The sequence below is a fragment of the Bidens hawaiensis genome, unplaced genomic scaffold (assembly GCF_021521415.1).
Source record: "Bidens hawaiensis isolate Kalapana, Puna unplaced genomic scaffold, B.hawaiensis_p1.1 tig00000097_1, whole genome shotgun sequence".
NCBI classification, from domain to species: Eukaryota; Viridiplantae; Streptophyta; class Magnoliopsida; order Asterales; family Asteraceae; genus Bidens; species Bidens hawaiensis.
Genome location: NW_027491017.1, coordinates 3,206,710 through 3,229,505, shown reverse-complemented (window position 1 = coordinate 3,229,505; position 22,796 = coordinate 3,206,710). Strand labels below are relative to the sequence as shown.

Here is a 22,796-nt window from a genome sequence, read left to right as displayed (position 1 = left end):
TTTTTGTTTAAACCAATCAACCAAACCTTTGAAGTTATTTTCCGCATTTAGTTAAAAATAGTTAAATTACAAAGCTACTTGGTGACATACATTCAACAAACTCTTTGTGTTCGACATCCACATGCTATATCTATTTAGTTGTAATTGGTTTATTTTTTAGTGAGTCTTCAACCTCACGTCAATAGGCCTAAGATGCATAGCCAATGCTCTCTACACCGCTCAATCTTCTGAACCGAGATCAACAAAAGGTAGAATATTATTTATCTCAGCTGAACCAACGCCATGGAACCCGACACTGCAGCCCTGGGGCGTCGTTTGAGCTGTTTGAATCAAGATCTAGAACGAATCTGGTGATTAAACGAGCTTAAGGGTCACCTTAGCTTGGATATAGATTAATAGAGTCTACTAGGGTAAAAGATAATCAAATTCCGGCCAAATGCGGTGGCCAATGTCCCTGGTAACGTGGAAAAACTCTAAAAAACGCGTTATAATAACCAAATCTGCAGTTTAGAGTGTATATGTATTTGCGGTGTATATGTTTGTAACATATACAATGCATATGTTGGACATATGCGGCGCATATGTTGGAAAACATATGTGGCGCACATGTTGGACATATGCGGCGCACATGTTGGACATATGCGACACATATGTTATATGACGTATAAGTTCGAATAGATTTGGTTTGAACTGCAGCTTAACCCTAGTTAGGGGCTTTGCCCTTTGGACCCTGCTAGGGGCTGCCGCCCCTAGAACCCTTCTCAGAAGCGCTGCCCCTGGACCCCGTTAGCTAGGGGCTTCACTAACCTAGACATATGATATAGTAGAAGTAGTTAATTGATACATATAATTATTACACAGTTAGCCATACACAACTAAGAAGGGGTATTACCGTTAACTCAGAAAGGAAGAAGACACATGTGAGTTTCTAGCCCCTTTATCTCTTTACATTTTCGGCGCTGTGTGCATACTCGATGTGCTTGTTTGGTATTATATATTGCTTGATTAGTAATGTATTTGGCATGTAGAACGTAGAATGTGTACACTTATTAAATTATTTATGATGGTACGTTATATATATATATATATTTAGTATATATGTGGTATGTGTAAAAGATGTATGTTGCAACAACTCGGATTTTTCAAATTAATATTTTTTCATTTACCAGACCTATTTCGATGTTTGGAAAATTTTATGAGTAAAATATCGCGTCGATCGAGTTAGTATTATTTTATTGTTAATTTTTTATATTATTTAGTTAATATATATATATATAACTTTCAAGCTTATACAAATTTCACCCTAAACTGCACTTTTAACCCACTTTGTTTCAATCTTCATTTGACACAAAACTGATCAGATGGAAGATTGGAATCTTCTCAACCTCTTCAGAATTCGCTAAGTATGGATCCGGGCACACCTTAGACCTACGAGCAAGCTTTTACTTAGCCGGGTACGATATTTTGTCTATCGGGCAGGTTTATCTTCTCTAAGTCTTCTTTAGTGAATCTCAGAGCAGAGTTTGCAAATTAGTGCATTACCGGGTATGGTTCACTAGTGTATTCAAGACCGGGTAAGGATCACTTTATCAAGCAGGTTTGTCTTCATAGCCAAGTAAAGTTCACTTCCGAGTAAGCTTTAGGCTAACCAATCTCAGGAAACCAAGTATTTGGGAGATCGGGCAAGGTATTCATTAATAAAGATTGTCCGGGTATTCCTGGTGTTTAATGAGATATCAAAAGTATCATCGGGCAGGGCTCAACTCAAGCATGGTAAAGTGCTTCCAAGCACACTTTGCTAATAAGCTTATTCCAGGCAAGGAGTTGATAGAACCATTGAAGAACAAGGTTGCTCGTAAGGTTATGTCGGGCAAAGTCTGTCAAAGCCAAGAAGATTGAAGTCTACACGATGAGTATTTTACTTGGTAATATTCTTCAAGTAAAGTCTACCCGGAAACTGATCCCGAGCACACTTCTATGTTTTCAAGTCCTAAAGGAAGGAAGAGTACACAACGTACTCGGAAAATGAAGATTAATGCAAAGCCTACCCGAAAGACTTGTTTTACACTTAAAATAATTCTGAATATGTAATTTGAATATGTATTATCGGATAGGGTTTCTAGAAAGAATGACAGCTGTAAAGGAGGTGTCAGGTCTATAAATAGAAAAATTTAGGGCACACCTCCTAACGGTACACACAACAAGGCAGACAGACACATTAATTAAGAGAGAATATTGTGTGTGACGGCTGGAAACCTTCCTTATCAAGAAACCCTAAATCGATTATCCACTTTGTATGATTGATATTATATAAATGGAAATCTTTTAAGTGAATCTTGTTTGTGTTGATTACCTTTGAATACTGATTAAGCAACCGTATGTTTGTTATTGATTCCGCCTTTAACAAATGTTGAACCTTCTAAGTATAGCAACTCGTCATTAACTCCCTTGTCGACACATTTATTTTTGTGAGTTATGACATGATTTGAGTAAGATCTAGCTGAAATCGAGGGACCTGACAAGTGGTATCAGAGCTCGTTGCTGCTATTTTGGAAAGATTCTTGTTGCTGATTGAAGATTTGAAGAAAGATGACGTAAGCAGACCACTGTTTCATTGATTTATGACGTAAGCAGCTCTGTTCTTCATTTTTATTCCAGATCTACAATCTACCGGTGTTTTCTCTTCCTTATTTCAATTAAAGCTTTAATCTTTATATCTAAATCTTGCTCTAATCATATCAGACACATCGGATCTGAACAACCTGTTCTTCAGATCTAATTATTTTTAAACTTTGCTTTTTTCCAAGAAACTGTTTTAAGTCCTTAAAAAAATGCCTGGATATGAGGAACAAGAGGTGTCTACTAACAAGATACTAAGATTGTATGGACAGGAAAACTTTACCAAGTGGAAATTGCTTTTTGAAGCAGCCGTTTGCTACAATGATGTTGATATGTCGAACTCCATCAAGAATGGTCCACAAGCTGCATTTGAAGAAGGTGCAAATACAGCTGGAACTGCTGCTGTAAGAGAAAGAATGAGAAAGGTGGATGACAGGGCCTTAGCTATGATTAAGCTAGGACTGTCTTGGGAGATTTTAACCAAGGTGGCACATCATACAACTTCCAAACAAATGTATGATGCCATCCTTGAGATGTATGAAGGGAATACTGAGCTGAAAAACATTAAGAAACAAAGATTGAAGCAACAGTTGGAAAGGCTCAAGTATAAGGAAGGAGAAAGGTTGAAATCAATACTAGAACGTTTTCTAGCTATTGTGAATGAGTTGAGGACAACTGATTATGTAATGACTGACTTTGATTTAAATAAAAAGTTACTCAACTCAATGCCAAAGGAGTGGTATACTGCTTGCAAACTCATCCTTCAGAAGCATAATTTCAATGAATTGAAATTGGATGATGTAGTATGCTTCCTTCAGGCTGCAGAACTTGAAATGATAGAGAATGAAATGATTAAGGAAGAAAGACCCTGCTTCAATGTTTCAAATATATTGATTGCACCAATGGGTAACTTGACTACCAAGAATCAATAGCAAATTCCGATCATTGAAGAACCAATTGAGCATAATGCTGATACTCCAAAATCTTTCATTGGAAGTAGCACAATTAATCAAGGAAATCAGCAATGGTTCAATGTGCAACTGATTGAAGACACTGATTCTGCCTCTATGGCAAGTGGGAATTTACCTCATTCAAGTGGTGGAAATGGTCAAGGCAATGAAACACAGGCCTTACTTTCCATGTTCACTGAGCCATATAATGCCTTTGTTGCAAAGAACTTGATTCACACAAGTGTGGTATAAGATGACTTAGAACAAATTGATGCAGATGATTTGGAAGACATGGATTTGAAATGGCAAGCTGCCATGTTGGCTTTGAGAAGTAAAAGGCTGTATAACAGAACTGGTAGGTCTCTGGTTTCTGGTCCTAATGACAGGATTGGATTTGACAAGTCAAAAGCAATCTGCTACAATTGTCATCAACCTGGTCATTTTGCAAGAGAATGCAATCAACCAAGAAATTTTCAGATGAATCAATTTTAAAATCAACAGCCAAGAGGTCAGCAGTAATACCAACAAAATCAGCCAAGATTCAACAATAACAACTTCAATCCCAACAACAATTACAACCCCAACTTCAACAACTTTAAGCCTCAAATGAACAATCAACAACAAAGTATGCAACAGACTCAAGGTTTTCAAATGAACAACAATCAAAACCTTCAAGCAGCTCAAAATGTTCCAAACAACACTGTTCCAGCAAACCACAAATCAGATCAGAAATCAAGGAAATGTGGCAGTGACTACACAACATGAAGGAAATTTTGATTGGAGCATTCATGAAGAGGACATTGCAGATGATATCAAGAAAGCAAATGTGGCATTCATGGCCATAATTGAGAAAGAAAAAGGATCATCATCTCAGGTACACTCTGCTCCCACTGTTGATTTAAATGAAATAATCAATGAATTGAAAACAAAAGTAGGCAAGCTGGAAAGTGAGTGTTTTAGGAAACAAAGTATCATCAATGGGTATGAGGCTAGTGAGCTGATCAGTGAAGAAAAGATTAAAAGCCTAGAAGATGACTGCATGATCAGTTATAGAGCTCAAACCAGATACATCACTGAGATAGATGGATTAAAGAAGATGTTAGTTGAAGAAAAGGTGCAGAACACAAAACTGAAGGTTGAAACTGAATTTTTGAAGAATTTGGTCTCAACAGGCAACATATGTGGTATTCTGAACCAAGTGAAGGACCAAGACAAATACAAAGCTGTTCCACCTCCATTCAATAACAACTTCATGCCAAAAGTTGACAAAGAAAAGAGAGATGCATACTTGCAGCAATTCAGAGATGTCTTTCAAGACAAAGAAGAATTTGTTGATTTGTACAAAAAGGTAGAAGTGAATGAAGAAGGTGAATTTGTAATTAAGGAAGAAGTAAAAGAAGACAACTCAGTTGGAGTTCAAGTCTCTGAAGACGACTTTGACTCTGTTGAATTGAATCAAGATGATTTAAGTGATTTAAGTGATCAAATCACTGATGAGGAAATCAAAGTTGCTGAAAGAGGAAGAAAATACAAGAAACCAGAATCTGTTGATCAACTTCCAAATTATCCACCAGTCCCACCAAGAATGAAGAAACAAAATGATAAGATGAAAAGAGAACATGTATCTTTTGACATTTGTGAAAAGAAGAAGATAAGCTACAATGCAGTCAGGCCACCTAGCAAGACTGTGTTGGAAAGGATAACGCAAAACAAAAAGAAGAAAATAACTGAAGAAGTTGATTCAGAAAACTTTATCCCAGTTTATTCAGTCTTTTCTAGTCATGAAGTATTGGATGTTGGAGAAGTGGAAACTATGGAAGAATATGAAAAGAGACAGTCAAGGGTTAAAGAAAGCAGTGATGAGGAACCTATGAATATGGAGAAAATTGTCTGTCAAAAGCAAACTTGAAAGACAAGACATCAAGATTGAGGAATTTGTTCCTTTTTCAATTGATTTTGATGGTTTAAAGAATCAGAAGACTCTAGGAGTTAAGACACCTAAGCCAAGTGAAAGTTTCAAGAAACCAAAAGAGCATGGAAAATTTAAAGGCAAGGTATGGTGCAAGAAGTGTGATGAATATGGTCATCACACAGACTCATGCAATGAGAGATTGAAATTTCAACCATTTCATGTCCCAGATGAAACAAAGTATGGTCAAGACTTTGTCCTGTACAAACAGAAGTATGATGTATATCTGGGAAAAGGAAAGGTGTGTGGAAATGAAACCATGAAAAGAGAAGAAAACAAATATGCTCAGGAGACAAGGATTGAAAAGAAAGCTGAAGTAAAAACAAAGAAGCAAGTGGCTGAATCAGCAAGAAGAAGTAAATCTCCTAAGAAGCATGAGAAATTGACCAAAAAGAACTATCAGCCATTGAGAATCAAACAAGATACTCAATCAGTCAAATATGATGAATCTCAAGAATCATCAAGCAGTGAGAAGAAAAGAAGAAAAGGTGCATATCCTAGAAAGAAACCAACAGAACTCACCGGTGATGAGAAGTTTTTGCTAAAACATGGATATGAACCACAAGGTTTCCTTTGGAAACCCAAGACTTAAACTAAAGTTGAGATAGTTGCTGATGTGAGAGACTACTCTGAAAAGAAAGATTATGTGATCAAAGAGTATGCCACTGACTCAGCTGAATTACAGACCTCAACTTCACTTGTTAAAATCCCAAGAGAGTGTGGATATGAAACTGATAATTCAGACAACTTAGAAGTCACTCATGAAGATCCAGAACCAACAACACTCACTTCCCAAGCTGTCACAGAAACTGAAATTGATTAATTGCAAGCTGTAGAAGCCTGCACTTCATCACTCAACTAATCAAACTCTTTCTTTTGTGCAGGAATAGTCCACTCCTCTGAATGAAATATGGTATATGGATAGTGGTTGTTCTAGGCACATGACTTGTGACAAAAGATCACTTGTCAACTATGAAGAAAAGTATGAAGGACCTATAGCCTTTGGGAGTGATGAAAATGGTGGAAAGATTGTGGGGAGCTTGTATGAACTGAATATGAAAGAAGCTGTTTCAAGAGGGGGTGCATGTTTTGTTTCCAAAGCCATTGAAAATAAATCAAAATTGTGGCATAGGAAACTGTGTCATGTGAACTTAAAGAACATGAATAGACTTGTCAAAGGTGAGCATGTCATAGGCTTACCTACAAGAGAGTTCAAATTGGAAGATCATTGTAATTCATGTCAAAAAGGAAAACAACACAAATATACTCATAAGCCTAAGCTCATCAACTCAATTGATCAAATACTTGAATTACTTCACATGGATCTTTTTGGTCCTGTGAGTGTGCCAAGTATAGGAAAGAAAAGATATTGTCTTGTGATCATCGATGACTATTCAAGATACACTTGGGTTTATTTCCTAAGTACCAAAGATGAAACTGCAGAGTTGATAAAGGGTTGTGTAACAATGATTGAGAACAAGTTGAATAAGAAGGTTAAAGTGATGAGAAGTGACAATGGTACTGAGTTCAAGAATGGAGTTATGCAAGAATTTTGTGTAGAAAAGGGGATACTTCAACAATTCTCAGCTCCTAGAACTCCTGAACAAAATGGTGTTGCAGAAAGAAGAAATAGAACTTTAATTGAAGCTGCAAGAACCATGTTAGCATATGCTAATCTGCCTGTTACTTTTTGGGCTGAAGCAATAAACACTGCTTGCTATGTTCAGAACAGGGTGCTTGTAAACAAAAGGCATAACAAAACTCCATATGAAATATTCCACAATAGAAAGCCTTATATCAAGTTTTTCAAGCCCTTTGGATGCAAATGTTTTCTTTTGAACACTAGGGATTATTTGAACAAGTTTCAAACAAAATCTCTAGATTGTTTCTTTGTTGGATATTCTACACACTCAAAAGCTTACAGAGTATATGTGAAAGACCATTTGAGTGTTATAGAATCATCTGACATCATCTTTAATGAGAATCAATTCAATACAGTTGATGGTGCAGCATGGCTGTTTGATCATGAAAAGTTAATAAGGTCTTTCAAGATTTATCCAGAAGATTTTGATGACTCATTCTACAAGACCAGTGTAATTGAAGAGAAAAAGAAGAAACCACTGGATTTAGAAAAATTGTGGAAAAAGGTTGCTAGAAAAGAAAAGGAATATACTTTTGTGAAGAATTCCTCAAGTGATATTGTTGAACAAGTTCAAGAAGATAATCAAGATGTACAGAATGATCAAGTTCAGAGTGAGGAAGACTCAAGCAACCAAGCAAGTGAAGAAGAAGCTGCATCTACTGCAAGATTTCAGCATTTGTTTGAAAGCTTGAAGACTGGAAACAATGGTGCATCTACTTCAGGACAACATAATGATGAAGCACCAGAATTTCATGATGCAGAGACTGATTTGATCATTGAAGAACCAGAACTCAATGAGTCAAATCTTGACACAACTATGTCTACAGATATGATTGTTCAAACTCCTTATGTGGAAAAGAATCATCCTTCTGAAAACATCATTGGAGATTTGCATAAAAAAGTCATAAGAAGTCACTCAGAAATTGCAAACATCTGTCTTTACTCATGTTTTCTATCCCAAATAGAGCCTAAGAATATTGCTCAAGCACTAAAAGACAATAGTTGGGTAGAAGCAATGCAGGAAGAACTGGCTCAGGTCAGAGATCTACATGTGTGGGATGTTGTTGATAAGCTATTTGTTAGATATGCAATAGGAACCAAATGGGTTTTTAGAAACAAAAGGGATGGGAGGGGTTTGGTGATTAAGAATAAAGCTAGACTTGTGGCACTAGGATGCCTTCAAGAGGAAAGAATAGACTTTGAGGAAGTCTTTGCTCCTGTAGCAAGACTTGAAGCTATCAGAATCTTTCTTGCATATGCTGCCTCAAAGAACATTAAGGTGTTCCATCTTGATGTTAAGTATGCATTCCTAAATGGAAGATTGATGAAGAGGTGTATATAGCTCAACCTCCAGGTTTTGAGGATCCTTTGTATCCAAACAGGGTGTATAAGTAAAACAAAGCCCTTTATGGATTGCATCAGGCTCCTAGAGCATGGTATGATGAGCTGTCAAATCATCTTCTTGAAAATGGCTTTAAAAGAGGAGCCATTGACAAGACACTCTTCTACAAGAGAAAGGAATCAGAGTTACTTCTGTTACAAGTGTATGTTGATGATATCATCTTTGGTTCCACAAATGAACAAATGTGTATGGAGTTTGAAGGGGTAATGAAGTTCAAATACAGCATGAGTTCTATGGGAGAAATGAACTTCTTTCTTGGATTACAAGTTCAACAAAAAGTTGAAGGGATCTTCATTCACCAAAATAAGTATGTGCAGGACATCTTGAACAATTTCAACTGTCATGAGTACAAAACTGCATCAACTCCAATGGACACCAAAGAAAAGATGATTGCAGATGAAAAGGGGGAGCCTGTAGATGAACATGAATACAGAGCCAAAATTGGATCTCTGATGTATCTGACAGCTACTAGACCAGATATCATGTTTGCTGTGTGTGTGTGTGCAAGATTCCAGTCAAGTCCAAGAGTCTCCCACATGAATGTTGTTAAAAGGATATTCAGATATTTGAAGGGAAGACCAGATTTGGGAATTTGGTATCCAAAGAATCAATCATTTGATCTAATTGCCTATACAGACAGTGATTATGATGGCTGCAACATGAGCAGAAAGTCAACATCAGGAGGATTTCAATTCTTGGGAGAAAGGCTAGTGTCATGGCAATGCAAGAAGCAAACAACTGTCTCAATCTCAACTGTAGAAGCAGAATATGTTGCTGCATCTGCCTACTGTGCACAAGTTCTGTGGATTCAGAACCAGATGCTGGACTATGGTTTGAATTTTCTGAACACCCCTATTCTTATCGACAATACTGCTGCATATTTTACTGTTAAGAATCCAGTTCAACATTCTAAGACTAAGCACATTGAAATCAGACATCACTTCATTAGAGATTGTAGTGAAAAAGGTTTGATTGAAATGCAAAGAGTTGATACAAGTGACAATTTGGCTGACCTATTCACCAAACCACTTGATATAACCAGGTTCAACTTTCTTTTGAAAGCCCTGGGAATGATCAACTATGATGAGATCTGATTGATGATGTGTGCCTAGTTATGTACCTTTTTGTGCTAACTGATTATTTTGATAGAGGTTACATCTTATGAATGTTAAGTGAATATGCTTGCTTATGTTACTGAATATGCTGACTGTTATGTGCTTTGACTGATTATGTGTGCAAAGAATGATATAAGTACCTTGATTAATATGTTTGCATGTTTATCAGTTAATGTGTATGTGTGATGTTAAGATAAGTAGTATTGTAATGAATTATCTGCTAAAATGCTTATATGACATCACTGCTAAATTGCTTGAATATGTGCTTTATCTAATCTTCTGATGTTATTTAGATAGGATAAGACATTGAATGTGAGTATTGTCTACCTGTCTTGATGATGTCATGTTTGATTAAGATTTGATTATGTTGCAGCTGCTTGTGTCAAAATGTGTTTTATGTCAAAATTAAGTGATAAAATGAATTTTCTAATGAATTTTGCATAAATACTTTATTTTGATCAAAACATGAGCATGTTGTTAATGGTGAAGGGATATGATAAGATTATTCAGTTCAAGCTTTAAAGAAGCCTAAAAAGAAGGATTTTTTTTTTAAAAGTATCAGGTAGTTATCCTTGCTGAAAATTATGTCATTTGACCAGTTGGACGGACATACACTTGTGTATGTTTGGTCCTGCAATCTGCAAAGATTAAAAGGATAGCCATTAACGAGAAAACTGATAGCATTTGTGGCAATTATAACTTGTTTTCTATTCCTTCACTTAAAACTATGTCAATGGCTCTGACTTTGAAAGGACATATACTCACAATGTATTTTTGGTCCTGTTAACCACCTGTGGTCAAACAGAATAGCCATTTACCTGACAATTAAGAGACATTGGGGTGATTGAATATTAAACTGAATATAATGGGAAATGATAGTACATTGACTACTTAGTCAATCATATGGATTTATTAGGTTAAAAGGACTCTTAGTACAGTCATTGACATGTATGGTTGCTTTCTCATGATATGTAAAATTTAAGGTGATATAAACATAAAGAAAATGCTAAGATTTATGTGGAGTTACATTGCTGTCTATGCATGTTCCTAGTTAAATCTTTTTAAATGATAGGCAGAAAAGTGATTATCCAGTCATACACAAGCCTGTTGGTCTTTGATTACCCAAAATGAAACATCTTTTAAAAGGAAATTGTCACACCCACAAAATCCACTAACGGAGTTTTACCGTCAGAGGGTGTGAACTAACAGGATCGGAATCATTAGTTATAATCAAACCATAAAAACGTTTAAATGAAAAAAAGTGCGGAAGCGTAAAACCATAGAAACCCATGTTGCGTCACGCAGGACGACATAAAAACCAATGATAACAGTTTAAAATAAGTTTGCATAATTAAAAGTGTTTCAAGCAATGCATGATCCTAAACCGCGCGCCCGCCTCGGCTACCTGAGAATAACATACTAAAAGTGTCAACACAAGGTTGGTGAGTTCACAGTTTATATAAAATAAAGCGTTTAGCGTTTGCGTTCAGCGTTTTGCGTTACAGCGTTTTGCGTTATGTCAATTATATATCTATAGGTAGCTAGCCTATAAAACAAGTATCACTAAGTGTTCGACACCGAAGCTGACTGTTTATCATTTGCCTTGCCACCAGGTCTATCCCGACCATGGTATGTGTTTTGCCAAGATTACACCCACTCGACCTCCAGTTGAGTTTAGCCTTGGGTGGGGTTTGTCAAACCCAGTAGTACTACTCAACAATGACTCGCTATTATCCAATATTAAACGGTTCGATGTGAATGAAGGACTTTAGTTAACGCGTTTGCCACTTAGTCTTTACAAGTGATATATAATCTATATTAACAAAATCTTAAATGCGTTTCGGAGTATGTTATCTCCCCCAAGTAAAAAGCGTTTAAAAAGTTTAACAGGGGAAAGTGAAACTCACTGTTTGCGAAGTATTCCCAAAATAATTCACCAAGATGTGCGTCACAGAAAAACTCTCTCTAGCGTTCTAAAACAATAAAGAGATTTTTCTAAATGTCGGAATATTATCGAGTCTCTAGACCCGGCACATAATACCTATGCACATAACATGTTTCGTGTTTCGGTTGTGAATCGTGTGTGACTTTAACAAATACATTTGTGATACGATACGTGTGTGAGCAATTATTTATGTGTCATGTATTAATAATGTACATCACTAGCAATTTCTCCCCGTAAGGGCAATTTGGTCACACGTAACAATTAACTAGCAATTATTCCCCGCAAGGGCAATTTGGTCAAAACACGAAAACTATTTAGCAAGTATTCCCCGCAGGGGCAATTTTGTCAAAACATAATAATTATATAGCAAGTATTCCCCACAGGGGCAATTTGGTCAAAACATAACAATTAACTAGCAATTATCATGTTTCATGCATTTTCACAAAATTCAGCAGCTAGTTTCACCGAGACAGAAATTCTACTTGAAAGATTGTACTATTCCACCGATCATAGCATCTCAATTAATTTACCAAAAATCATCACTAAAGCATGCATGTGTTAGGTTTCCAGAACATATTTTATTTTATGTTTATTCCACCTAGATTTCTCATAATGATCAAAACACTACAGCAAGCTCATAACAGTCAAATTCATGCGCAACAGAATGTTATTTGAAATTCCCGTTAAATGAAAAATCCAAAAAATGCAAGACCACTTGGGTTAGGTCCCTAACTCAACAAGTCAACTTCCAGAAGTGGAACCAACCCATTTGGCTTTGTAGTTCATGAGATATAATATTTACAAAACAACCTAACAGCAGGTCTAGCAGCTCAGCTTTGCATAACGTTTTTCTAAAATCATAAAAGTTAACTTTTACACGTCCAAAAATTGCAAATTTATATTATTTAGAAACTAGACTCAACCTAGTTTACTGTAGTATCAATAATCTCAACCAATTTTAACATTTACACTTCGTTACAGTTAATTAAACATCAATAACACAATCTGTCCAGAAACTGTTTGCATCCAAACTCAACATATTAACTATCTATGGACCATCATTCATTCATATAACACTCTAGACTCCATAATCACTATCCATGCACATCAATTACACATTACATACATGATTAGGGTTTTTGTTTGAACTCAAATCAAAGACACAAGAAATTAACATGTAACAATATCCATTCTAGTTATCATATCATCATCAAATCAACAACAATCATATAAACTACATACACACATAAATCGGCCTCTAGGGTTTTTCAATTAACCCATTAAACATCGAAATTAAGTATAAAGGATGCATAGGATAGTCGTTTATACCTTCCTAGCACCTTAATCTTCAATCAAAGGCTTGAAAACTTGGTTGTATGTGTGTATATAAGTGGCGGCAGCCGTGAGGGGGGGGGGGGGAAGAGAAGTCCGATCGGGGTAGAGGAAGAGAAAGAAAAAAAAGTGAGTTAGGGTTTATTATTATTATTATTTATAATAATACTATGTTATACTCAAGCCCCTCAACATTCGATTGTTGCTTTTCTAGCTTAACTAACTAGTTCTAGTACATTGAGTTAACGTTTATAACGATGTTATCACACAACACATAAGTCTAACACATAATTATCACATAATTACTGTTTTGACGTTTTTCGTTTATTCACCAATCGTTTGCGTCAACTCGTTTGCGTTTCGGTGCAATTCCCGAAAGAATACACTTGTAGTAAGTGTTAAGCGTCATTTAAACCCTAGTTTAAATGTAATGAGGTGTGCGTTATAGATTCAGTGATCTTAAGTTTGAATTGACGGAGTTGAGTTAACGGAGTTAACCTGAAATTGACGATTGTCACAGAAATGACAAAGAACGGTTGTGAACTACTTTAATCTCAAATGTTTATTCAACCAAAAGTTGATATATGTTCACAAATTTTTATTGGAAAAACACAAACATGAGGGTTAATAACAGAGCTACAAGGGTGGAGGCAATCATATAAGTCCTTTAAACATCCTGAATGAAAGGCCTGTAAGTCCGACTTGCGTGGCATGTAAGTCCAACGTTCAACCTCCATATGTTTGTAGATTTGAAAAGAAATATCTTTTGAATTTTTATAATATGTCCTGTCATTTAAAGTTTTAACCAAAACCAGGGGGTCAAAGTCAAATTGGGGTGATCTGGAGAAAGCCAAATAAGCCTTAAGGATAGATAAGGAGCATCAGAACATAACATGTGTTATCCATTAAATTTTCTGCAACTTAATTGAAACTTAATCATATCACCAAAGAGATGAAAATCATGTTAAGTCTAGACCTACTGTTGACCTATCTTAGTAGTCATAATAATGCTGAGAATGAAGTATTGAGAAAGCTACTTAGTCAATATGATCCCATTCCTGAGATCTTTTCAGCTTACAAAAGGAAATTGTTTTGAAATGAAACATGATTGAAATTTGATCTCTAAATGCACCATTTGTTCTTAAACTATGATCTTTAAAGATAAAATTGTTCTGACAAGTGGTTTAAGTCAAAAAGTGTTGCATTTTGCCTAAAATAGGTTGAATATGTAAGTTCGGGTAAGGTTTGATGTTATTAAACATTCCCAAGCACAAACTGTTTGAATATGTATTTTCGGGTAAGGTGTGATGTTCTCAAACCTTTCCGGGTACAAAACAGTTGAATATGTGTGAATATGTATTTTCGGGTAAGGTTTGATGATTTATTACCTTTCCGGGCAAGCTTTGTCATTTTTGACTAAGTTTATGATTATCGGGCATGCTTTGAAGTGTTTACACTTTTCGGGTAAGGTACACCATTGTACAAGTTTCCCGAGCAAGCTTGAAGTCTTGAGATGATTATGTGTTATAGCTAGCTTTTAACAAGAGATAATTGTTTCGGGCAAGCTTTGCATTTTGTTTATGCTAATTGTTATTGCAAGCAAAATTTGTGAACTCCTTGAGTACACCAAGTAAGTTTTGTATGAGTGAATATGTTTTCTTTAAAATTACAAGTGTTTTCGGGCAAACTTTGTTTTCCGAACACACTTTATATTTCGGGTACACTTTTGTTCCCCTAATATACTTGGTAATTTTCAAAATTTGATTTTCCGAGTACATTGTCTGCTAGAAGTCCTTTCCGGGTACACTTTGTACTCTAGGAAGATTATTCGGGTATACTTTGTAGAAGAAGGTTATTCGAGCATACTAACATTATGAAGGTTGCTCGGGCACACTATGTTTTTAAAGTATAGTTGATTGAATATACTTTTATTGTGATTGATTGAATATGATTCTTATTTTTGATAGGGTTTATGCTAAATTAAGATTTTAATTTAAATTTAAGAAATTTATTTGGGTATCTTAATTGATTCCTAGCAAGAATGGTTATTTGATATTTTATACTTGATTATTTAAACTTGTGATTAAGTTCTCAAGAAATCAGGTATTTCGGGTAATCGTTCTTCATAATATCTTGACTTTAAATTATCTAGCTTGACCAAGCAAGGTTTGTGATTAAAAGGGATCGGGTAAACCTTATAAAATTAAAAGAAAATGTTGTTAAGAAAGGTTTAATATAATTTGCTTTGTATATGTGGAAATATACCGAGTAGACTTTGCAAAGGATTACTTTTCCGAGTAAGGTTTGCTAAGTCTAAAATGATAATGAGTTATATATAGTAAAATTGTTTTAAAATATTAAGTGGATAATGTTACTGTTTGACAGCTAATAATTCACAAAACGACAAAAAAAAAACAATTAAAACCCACTTTCAAAAGGTATATAAGAGGGAGTTAGGCAAAATTTTTAACATTACAATTCCCTCTCTCTCTTTCCACTGCAACTGCTTATTCGCAAAGAAACCCAAACTGACGTATCGTATTCATTCTTAATCCAAACCCTAATTTAAATCAAACCCCTAATTCCGACTCGGTAAGCATTCATAATGTGTTTTCCGATCACGATTAGACTATAATGAGCTTTGGTTATGTACTTGATTACTAATATTCTGTTTTTGTTTTTAGGTTATTAATTTGTCGAAGAACAGGTTCTTAATAGAATTTCTCTCTTTCTTCAACAAACTTATAACTTGAAATTGGGTAAAGTTTTAAACTTTTATGCTAATTTCACTTTGAATATGTTTCATTGTGATGTTCAGATATGGTAGAAGAGGATCAACCCAAGTATGCTTTTGAAAAGAAGCATAACATGTGTGCTCTATTGCAAGTCACACCTGACAACGAGCTGGTGGCACAAATGATTACATGGATAGCTTGATCAAATGTCAACTTTGCTTTCACTTAATGTCCTGTTATCTACAGAAATCACTCACTGGATTTCTGGAGATCTGCAGAACTTGTTGAAGACATCAATGGAAAGAGAATCGAGGTAACTGTTGCAAGACAAGAAATACACATCACTGAAGGGATGATAAGAAGATGTCTGCGGTTGAATGATGATAAACATTATCATATAAACTTCAATACATCACACCTAATGAGAATATTTGAAGAGACAATGGTTTATCAGGGAACTATACATGATGGACAGTTTCAAAAGGGGATGTTTCCGATGATGTATAGATTTCTCATTTATCATGTGATACAGGGGTTTGCTCCAAGAAAACGGTCATGGACTTTGATGAGTCATAACTTAGCAAATGCCACTGTTGGGATTATGTATGATCTACCCTTCAATTTTGCCAAGATGATATTTGATGGATTGGTAGCAAACTTGAAGGCAGAAAAGGACAGATTCTTGCAATACCCAAGGTTCCTGCAGATAATCTTTAATAGAGAATTAAAAGATTTACCCACTATGGGAATTACACACCTACTGTAGAACCCTGATACATACAACAGAATTAAGAATCTAGGAGTTGCCAATAGATTCAATTCTGAAGTTCCATTTGAGATCTTTCCATGGTTGTTGAACCATGACTTGAATGTGATGCCAGTGCCTGAGTTAAGCTCAGAGGGGGAAGGAGGAGATGATGTTGATAGTGATGATGATGGTTCTAATGATGAAGATGATAATATTGATGGAGATGAAGGAGGAGCTGGAGTAGCTATGGATGTTGATGCACCTGATCAGGGGGAGCAACTTGAAGTTCAAGAAAAACCTATTCCAACACCACCGCAATCACCATTACACATTGACCAACCCATTTTTCCATCACCACCACAAACTCCACCACATCAAATCAGTCAATCCCCACCACAAACCCTAACCATAAGCCAACCTGAAACATCAACACATATATCCCCAACACCACAAACACCACCAACATCTAGCCCAATTCATTCTGATCCATTTATTCCAAGCCCACCTCATACACAATCACCACAACAATCCATTTTCCAAACTCACACCACAACCCAAGAACAAACTGAAAATGAACCATTTTCTACATCACCACCTACAACACCACCCACTGACAATGCCTTATTGACCTTGTTACCAGAAAATGCTGAGTTGAAGAGAAGGAATGAGGAGGTCACTATGGAGAATGTCATGTTATTTGATCAGTTGGTAAGGGCAAAAGTGAGAATTCAAACCCTGGAGCAGGAGGTTGAGAAGACCTCAGCTGCCCCAAAACAGGGGGAGAATGAATTAATGCCAACTGACTCTGGTGTGAATGTTGAGACTGTAACTGAAACAGTTGTAGAGACTGTAGACAGTTTGAAACTAATCTTAAATGCTTATGATAATGGTGAGGAGGATAGTGAGGAGAGAAGAATTGAAGATGATGAGTATGAAGGTGACAAATCAGATATTGAAGAACAAGATTATGACTATAATGATGAAATAATGCATGTTGATTGGAGTGATGAGAATGATGAAGGGACAGGGGACGGAGTTGAAAAGACAGATGTTGAGGAGAATGTAGCTGCTACTGATATAGCTACTGATGTTTTAACTGCTACTGATATAGCTACTGATGTTTTAACTGACATAGCTACTGATGTCTTGACTGATGTACAGACAGAAGTAGAGACTGAAGTAATAATTGATGAATGCTGCTACTGAGGAACTTATACACACTGAACCAGAAACTGATCAACAAGCAAGTTCCAAGAGAGTAGAGCATGACCCAGAACTGGAAGCACTTGAGAAAGAAATAGATGACTCTGAACAGTCTGAAAATGAAGAGGATTTGAGAACAAGAATTGAGAAAGGTAAAACAAAAGTCTATGAAGAAGAGCCTATTAAGGCATATCCAGAGAAAGATGTGTTGTTTACAGATGATGATATTGCTGCTGCTGCTGCCTTAAGAGAACAAGAGAATATTTTAAGGGAGATAAGGGATAGGGAGATATTGGCTCAAACCCTGACTCCAGAAGAAATGGCAGAGCAGGAAACTTTGATCAATCAAGCCAATCTTGCTAAAGAAATTTTTGAAGAAGTGGCTAATCAAGAAGCAATTAAAACACTGATTATGATGAACAGAACTGACGAAGTTGACAATTCCTTGGTTATGGTGATTAGTATGTTTCAAACAGAGAGCCAACCTGAAAGGGAACCTGAAAGGGCATGTGAATCTGAAGAAATGCCACAAAAGGAACCTGAAAGGCCAACTGGTGAATCTGTTGAAGAAATGATGGCTAATATCACAAGAATCAGGATGGAAAGAGCCAAAATATTTGAACAAGTGTATATAAGAAAGAGAAATTTTGATGAACAGATAAGGAATGATGAGAGGAAAACAAAGAGGGGGAGATGGGATGAAAAGAACAAATGCTATGTTGAAACTCCTGATAATGATGGTGATAATGATACTAGTCCAATCAGGGCAATCCCACTGCAAACCTTGCAACCAGGTGAAAAGGTTCAAGGTGTCCCTGATGTGCCAGCTCAAACTGAATCAAACCCAGAGCATCCACCCTCTGATGAACCCAAGATTGATGCTATGAACGATTTAACTGAAGAGGAGGATGAATCTGAGGATTCAGATAATAATGATAATCCTGATGATGATCAAGGAAAGAGTGCTAAGACTGCAAATGTTGAGTCTCCACAAGTAGAAATGACTGATGAGCAGAGAGCAAACATTGAGCAGAGTCTGTTAAAAGATAAAATGAACAATCCTTTGATTAAGAAGCTAAGGCACTTGTGTGAACTTTGAAAGTGTGGCTCATATGAATGAAAGTGAGTTGAATCAGATACTTGAAGAAGAAAATAAAAAGATCAAAAGAGTTTTGCAACAAAAGAATAGAGATGCTCAGAAACACATAGAATATCTGAGAAGACATGGATATTCTGAAAAAGATTTTTTGCCATTTCAATCATGATAAACTCCAAGATCTTTACAACAGTGAAAGAGAAAAAGTGATTGAAAAGTGTGTAAGAGAAAATGATAATTTGAAAAGATTGAAGATTTGAAGAAAAAGTATGGAGGAATGTGTGGATATTTGCTGGCAAAAGGTTTGAAGCCTGAAATGGTTGAGAACCTAACTAGAGAATCAGTGTTGGATCAGTACAATAAACTGAAAAGAAAAGAAAAATTGAAGAGCATGTGGCTCGGTATAGGGAGAAGATGGAGATCAACCCCATTCATGAAAGACTCAAGGAAGCTTGCCTATGCAAGGGCTTTGGATCCACTTTAACAGGATCCACACTCAAATGGCTGCTAAGTCTCTCTCCCTACTATGTTACTTCTTTTTCGCACTTAGTTAATTTATTCAATAGCCAATTTTCTTGCAGTAGAAAATTTGAAAAGTTAACTAGTGATTTATATAGAGTTATCGAACTTCGTGATGAATCCTTAAGGGATTTTGTTACAAAGTTTGCCAGGGAAGCCCTGGAGATCCCTAATCTTGATATGGCTACGACTGTTGAGGCATTCAAGATAGGGTTACATAAGGGCTCCCCTTTTTATGACGATCTTGTGATGACCCCATGCATGACATTAGATGAAGTCATACTCAACCAAACAGGGCACTCAGGTTTATAAGGCTAAAGGATGATAAGAAGATCCAAGAACGGTTAGGAGTTCCAACAAAACAAGAGTCACCTGACAAGAAACAAGGATCCTCATTCAAGAACAACAATTTCAAGCCTTATTCAAAATTCAACAACCAGAATGTCTGGGCAGTTGAAGAAGAGGATGATGATGAGGATTATCCAAGTATTTCTGAGTATTGCTTCTCTATTGATACTCATAGCTTGATTTGTGTCATGAAGGATCTTGGAGAAAAATCAAGATGGCCTCGGAAAAATGAGAAAACAACATCCTTCGAGGATAAATCAAAGTGGTGTGCATTCCATGAAGATTTTGGCCATCAAACCGATGATTCTATTGGCTTAAGGAGGAAAATTTTGTATCTCCTAAGCAAGGGCCATTTCAAGGAGCTCTTAGGAAGAAAGAAGTCAAGGATCCAGGATCCTGAAGATGTCCCACAGAAAGCAGCTCCGCCCCCACTAGATGCACAAGTCATCAATTTCATATCCGGTGGTTCAGATATATGTGGAACCTCCTTCTCCTCAGCCAAGAGACATGCTAAAGAAACTAAGTTGGAATACGGAGAACGACCTATCATCTCCACTACCTTAACAACTGATAAGAGAATCTTCTTTGATGAAGAGGACAAAACGAGCATCCAGGATCCTCATCATGATGGTTTGATTATAACTCTATTTATTGCTAATAATTATGTACACAGGATCCTAGTTGATGGAGGAAGTTCGGTCAACATCATTCAATATGACGTGCTCAAGAAGATGAATAAACCTGATTCAGAAATCGTTCCCTGATCATCCGTACTCGTTGGTTTCAGTGGTGAAACTAAGAAAACAATGGGGGACATCAAGCTTCCTATATACATAGAGGGCGTGAACTCTTACAAAGAAATTTATGTTATAAATAATTTGTCTTGTTGCAATGTAATTCTTGGCAGGCCATGTCTACATGGAATGTAAGCTGTAGCGTCTACTTATCACCAGTATATCAAACTACCAACTCTTTGGGGGGGGGGAGGTAGTGAGAATAGATGGCGACCAGGTGGAAGCTAAGAACTATTACTCCTCGTCCATGAAGCTGGCGGCTAAGCAAACGGTAGCATAGAAACTACAGCAAAATCCTAGGAATGTACTGAATCTCGAGAACAGGACCTAAAAGAAGTATCCTCGGACCCCAAGGATCCAGATGTAAAAATTTTCCTAGGATCCAGTTTTCCTACTAACATTGAAGAGGATCTAGTATCCTTCCTCAAGCAACGAAGATCCACATTTTCCTTCAAGCATTTCGACATGACAGGTATTCAAAAGAGGTAATTACTCATAAACTAGGCCTTGATAATTCTATTAAACCCATTTACCAGAAGCGAAGAAAATTCGCTCCTGAGAGGAATGCGATCATACAAGAAGAAGTTGAAAAACTTCTTAAGGCCGGTATAATCCGAGAGGTTAAGTATCCTCGATGGTTGGCTAATGTTGTGGTTGTTTAAAAAAAGAATGGAAAGTGGAGGGTATGTGTCGATTTCACCGATTTCAACAAGGCGTGTCCCAAGGATCCTTTCCCATTACCACATATAGACTCTATGGTGGATATAACAGCAGGACATGAGATGCTTACTTTATGGATGCTTCCTCTATATTTCAACAAATTCAGATGGAACCATCTGATCAGAAAGATATAACATTCATGACTTCTATTGGAATATATTTCTATATTTCCATGCCTTTTGGACTAAGAAATGCAGGTGCGACCTATCAACGTTTAGTCAACATGATGTTTAAAGATCAAATAGGGAAGACCATGGAAGTATATATAGACGACGTGGTAGTCAAATCCAAGAAGGCTAAAGATCATCTTAAGGATTTTGAAGAAGCCTTCAATATCCTCGACCAGTATATCATGAAACTCAACCCATCTAAATGCCATTTTGGTGTTAAAGCGGGAAATTTCCTTGGTTATATGGTCACTAAAAGGGGTATAGAGGCTAGTCCGGAACAAATAAAGGCCATCATCAACCTGAATTCCCCTGTGAATGCAATAGAAGTGCAAAGGTTGTCTGGGAGAATTGCAGCCTTGAATAGGTTCATCTCCCGATCTTCGGAGAAATGTAAGGATTTTTATGGTATCCTTAGGAAGAATAAAAAGCTCGAGTGGACGGAGAAACATGAGTTTGCACTCAAAGCCTTGAAGGATTACTTATCCTCAGCACCAGCATTAATAAAGCCAATAGATGGAGAACCCTTATCCTTGTACCTAACTGTCTCGGGAAATGCAGTAAGTGTTGTCCTTGTAAAGGATCATAAAGGGGCACAACATCTTGTTTATTATGTAAGTAAAAGTCTTCTAGATGCTCAAGCTAGGTATTCTCATTTAGAAAAAATTAATTCTTGCACTTATTATGGCTTCTACTAAGTTATGGCATTACTTTGAAACTCATACTATAATTGTGAAAACTAACTATCGTATCAAGAGAGTTCTTAGAAAACCAGAGATGTCAGGTAGGATGGCTAAGTGGGCTGTAAAGCTAAGTGGATACGATATCCAGTACGAGCCAAGGACTGCTATAAAGTCTCACGCATTAGCTGACTTTGTGGTTGATTCCAATAGTGATTTACAAAAGGAAGCCGACTTGGAGGTCCAACAGTTGGAGGAAACCAAGGATCCTTGGATCTTATTCATGGATGGGGCATCCAACATTAGAGGAACGGGTCTAGGTGTTCTACTAAAATCGCCACATAGAACATAATACCCCATTCTATAGCCTGTGAATTTCAAGCCACAAATAATGAAGCGGAATATGAATCTTTAATCGCATGTTTTCAACTATCTAAACACATGAGGATCAGGTATCTTCAGGTGTATATAGATTCGTTATTAATAGCTAACCACTTTAATGGCTCATATACTGTTAAAGGTGAAAAACTAATTAAATATCTAGACATTGTGAAAGAACTGTCAAAGTTCTTCGATTATACAGGTACCAAGGGAAGAAAATGTTGGGGCAGTTGCCTTAGCAAATCTAGATTCATCTTTGAAGGTTCCGGAAGCTACGAAAATTCCGATCATCCATATACTCTCGGCAGCAATAGGGGAACAAGAGATTTTGGAGATAACAACTAACAAAGAGATTGTGCTTTGGGATCCATTATCATCAAATAATCAAGGATCTTGGATCCTCCTAATCAAGAATTTCATTCAAGAAGGAG

At 36.5% G+C, this 22,796-nt stretch overlaps 1 long non-coding RNA gene across 1 annotated transcript in view; it reads right to left on the bottom strand.

Moving 5' to 3' along the window:
- Nucleotides 1-2,827: 2,827 nt before the first annotated feature.
- Nucleotides 2,828-22,796, bottom strand: part of LOC143562259 (uncharacterized) — a 155,525-nt gene continuing 135,556 nt past the window's right edge. The window contains exon 2 of the long non-coding RNA XR_013140460.1: nt 2,828-2,982. This is a non-coding gene — a long non-coding RNA (uncharacterized LOC143562259). The remainder of the gene's footprint in view (nt 2,983-22,796) is intronic.